General features: G+C 64.0%; 1 pseudogene; it reads right to left on the reverse strand.

The window, feature by feature from the left end:
• Positions 1 to 611: 611 nt before the first annotated feature.
• Positions 612 to 2,539, reverse strand: LOC125092622 (UDP-GlcNAc:betaGal beta-1,3-N-acetylglucosaminyltransferase 7-like; annotated as a pseudogene).
• Between the last annotated feature and the right edge of the window lie 1,445 nt (positions 2,540 to 3,984).

Consider the following 3,984-nt stretch of genomic DNA (forward strand, 5'->3'; position numbering starts at 1 on the left):
TGCGAGCTTCCATATCCTGGAGGCCCAGGGGCATGGGCGGCAGAGGAGGGGCCCGCGAGCCTGCATAGTGTTGAGCTTCTCCTGAAAGGGCTGCCTGGGCCCGTGGGGGAGACTGCCGTGCGGGAGACTGAGGCATTTCATGGGAGGTGGAGAATCTCCTCTGTGAAGACCAGAGGGCCGCCCCTCTCCCATCCAGGGCCAGGCCTAACCCGGGTACCTGAGCACGGGGGTTGCTTCAGAGGCCACTAGGGTCTCCCTCCAGGTCACAGGGAGCCCAGCAGGGAACCCAGGTTAGGAGTGCTACCGGAGGCCACCGGCCTTGCTCCCAAGATGACCTTGCGCAGGCGGGGAAGAACTACTTTCTGGGTCCACGCACCGAGGCCCCCTTCTGGCTCACTGCGCCCCATCACGCCCAGGGGGCCACAAAGCCCCACGCTCACCCACCCCGACCTTCCTGCGGGGTTGAGGGGCAGGGAACCACGATCTCTGTCCCCGGCATTGCAGCTCCAGCCCCAGGCCACCGGGGGGTGGGGGTGGGGGCCACGGGAGGACCCGGGGGGGGGGCGCTCAAGAACGCGTGGCCCCGCCCCCTGCGGGGGGTCTGGCCTCTGTCAGAGCACCTGCGGCTTACCCGCGCAGGTTAGGTTGCCGTGCACCAGCCCCCACATGGCCAGCAGCTCGGCTGGCAGCAGCTTGTGCACCTCAAGCATGGAGCGGAAGAAGCAGGGCTCCTTGTTCTTGCGGCCGTTGCGGTTCCGCGAGATGCCGAACGTCTTGAAGCCCTCATGCGCCGTGGGCTGCACGCTCAGCACCTCGAGACACATGCCGAGGAAGACCGTCGTCGTTGGGGTACAGCTCCAGCGTGTCGCAGGCGCGGTGCAGGCGCCGGGCCAGGCCGCGGGCCATGAGGAAGCCGCCGCCGCCCGCGTATGGCGGGTATCTGGCCTTGCTGTACAGGAGCCCTCGGATGTAGTACTTGTCCTTGTTGCGGATGGGCCGGGCGTGCTGCAGGACGTCGCCCACGAACAGGTCCTCCTGCGGCTCCGGGTCGGCCAGGAACTCCAGCATGTTGGTGGGGTTGACGAAGACGTCGTCGTCGCCCTTGAAGATGAACTGGACATGGGGACAGTAGATGTCAAACCACTTGAAATGGAACTCCTTGAGGGTCAGGTTGAAGAAGCCGTCCAGGAAGTCCCACTGCAGGATTTCGCCTTACAGCCGGTCCTCGTAGGCCAGCCGCTGCTGGTAGTGGGCGCGCTCCTCCTCCTTGGAGGCGGTGCCCAGCAGGAAGAGGGTGCGCACAGAGCCGCCGCTCCCCGGCTCCTGCTCCCGGCCCCAGGTGTGGCGATGTCCTCGCGGCGGTCGTGCTGCGTGATGACCGACTTGACCACCACCAGCAGGTAGACGGCGCTGCGGCACTTCTCCGGGTGGTTCAGCAGCATGGGGATGTAGCGGCAGTGCAGGTAGGTCAGAAACTGCCGGAAATGGGGCTCCAGGTCCTGGAACCAGCGCTGGTGGGTCAGGTTGACATTGGCTGAGCAGTTAGTGGTGCTCACATCCCAAGTCTGGGGCCCTCGCGGGGCCATGGGGTGGGGGCAGACACAGCCTTGGGATTCTTCCAGAAGCCGCTGGGGTTCACCAGGTGTCTGCTGAGGTTCTGGGCCTTCTGTGGCTCCCGGGTGGGCCGCGGGCGCTCTTGCGGTGGAGGGTCAGACTGCGCTGGAATACTGTTAAGGCCACGAGGAGGGCCAGGGACAGGCACACGCGCTTGTAGACAGTTTTCTTCCTGGACGGGTGGGGGGAGGGCGCGGTGGGGATGGAAGGTGGCACGGAGGAGAGAGGAAAGGATGAGTCCCCTGTGACTTGTTCGGAGCTGCAGGGAGGTACATACTCAAGTCACCAGGCACGCCCTGTGGTTAGAGGAGGGGCCTGCTTTCTCTCCCTGCCTGCACTGCCTCTCTGCCAGGACCAGGGGACCCAGGCAAGCCCTGCAGAGTCAGGCTGTCTGAGTTGAAATCTTGACTCTGCCACATACAAGCGAAATGACTCTGAATGGGTCCCCCTTACTGTCTCCAAACCGTGGTTTCTTTTTCCCCTCAATAAGGATGACAAGGAGTCCCAGCACTATCTCGGGAGTCCCGCTCCCAATGGGTGTGCAGTCCGGGGAATGCTGTGAGTCTCTAAGGACGACCTCTGGTGGAGATTTCTGCTTGTTCCCCAACCCAGCTAGCCACCCTGTTTGCTTTCATTTCCCTCTCCAAACCTGGTGAACCATTGGGGTGAAGCTTTGGGGTGAACCTTGAGCGGGGAGAACCATCGGGAGGAGCAGACACAGGACTTGCTCTACAGCCGCGGGGCTCAATAACCTGCGGGGACACTGGGGAGAGTCTCTAATGTGGGACCTGAAGAAGACTGTCCTTTCCCCTTCCACCTCATTCATCCCACCCAATGCAATAAGGCCCACATGGCTGGTGGAGGCCTGAGAAGGGGGCAGGCGGCTTCTGGCACCACCGATGCCCTCTTGCCATCGCAACTCCATCTGGGTCCCACTGTCTTAATATTCCACTTAGAGAGAGAAGGTCCCCCATCTCTTTGGGAAGGGGAAGGGGACACATTCGGATTTTATTTTGCAGGGACGATCCTTGCCCAGATAGCCCCTACCACACCTATTTCAAAGAAGAAATTAAAGCCTTTTGCAGGAGTGCTGGCAGATCCTGGGCATAGGCAGAGGGGAGTGGGGGCTCCAGAGGACCCTCTGTCCTCAGCTCACACTCTGGAGGTGGCCAGGCCTCCCGCCTGGGTGTCTCTTGCCGAGACACAGGGTCTGAGGGCTACTGAGCAAGAGGCAGGATAGTAGTGTGGCCTCACAGGGCCAGGCCAAGAGGGAGACAGCCCGGATCCCCAGGGGGGAGCCGTAGGGCCAGGGCGAACGGAAGAAAGACACTGCAATATACGTCACAGGGACTCTGGAGAAGCCAAGGCTGGTTGAAGGTGCAGGCACCCAGGGCAAGTGAATGTGGAGTACCCTGGAGCGACATTTTCCCATGGGGTCCCAGGGTTTCCCTGTGTATGCGGTTTGGGGAAGACTGGGTCATTCCCAGGTGCTGGAGTGGGGGCTTTTTGGAAACGGAGATTCGACCCTCCCAAAAGGGACAGTAGAATGTTCCAGGATCAGGGTCTCCTGGGGGTTTCAGCGAATCACCCCTCCCCCCCCCCCTCCAGTTTGGGAGATCCAGGCTGGAGAAAGTCCCGCAGGGGTCACCCCAGGGGAGGGGGATGCGGCGAAGGCGTCCCTCCGCTCCAGGCTGGTCCACCTGCACGCCCCCACTCCATTTCTAGGACAAAAGTCCCGCAGCAGAGGAAGGAGAAAGGGAGAAGCCGAGAGGTGGAGGACCGGAGGCTCTAGCTCCCCGGGAGAATGAAGAGTCCCCCGCGGGTGAGGTAGAGGACTGGGGTTGCCAAGGACGCAGGATGCCTTCAGAATGCGGGACGCGACCCAGATTCCCCGAGAGACCTGGGTCCCCAAAGCCCGGGGTCCCGGAGTGGGATCGAGGTGCCGAGGGGCGGTGCCGGGGGAGCCGAGGGGCCGCCGGCGAGGGAAGGGCGCACAGGTCCCGCGGATCCCCCGCCCCCTCCGGTTGGTTAGGGCGCCGCTCCCTGCCCGGCATCCCAGCAGTCGCCGAACCCGTCGGTCCCGAGAAACTGAGGCCAGCCCCGGGGCACCGAGCGCGGCATCACCCTCCGATCCGCGAGAGCAGCCCGGCGCCCCCGGCGCTTGTGCGTCTCCTCCACCTCCGGAGGAGGGAGCCGGGGTCGCCGCGCCCCCGCCCCACCCCCGCCTCTGCCTCGGCCCACCCCCGCCTCTACCGCTGCCCCACGGCCCATCCGGGGCCCCCTTTCACCACAGAGACTTGGCGGCCCGGGCGTGCGCGCGGGTCCCGGCTCTGGGCACCGGGGCTCCGGACCACACGTATGTTAAAATTT

Source organism: Lutra lutra, chromosome Y (genome assembly GCF_902655055.1).
Source record: "Lutra lutra chromosome Y, mLutLut1.2, whole genome shotgun sequence".
Taxonomy (NCBI): Eukaryota; Metazoa; Chordata; class Mammalia; order Carnivora; family Mustelidae; genus Lutra; species Lutra lutra.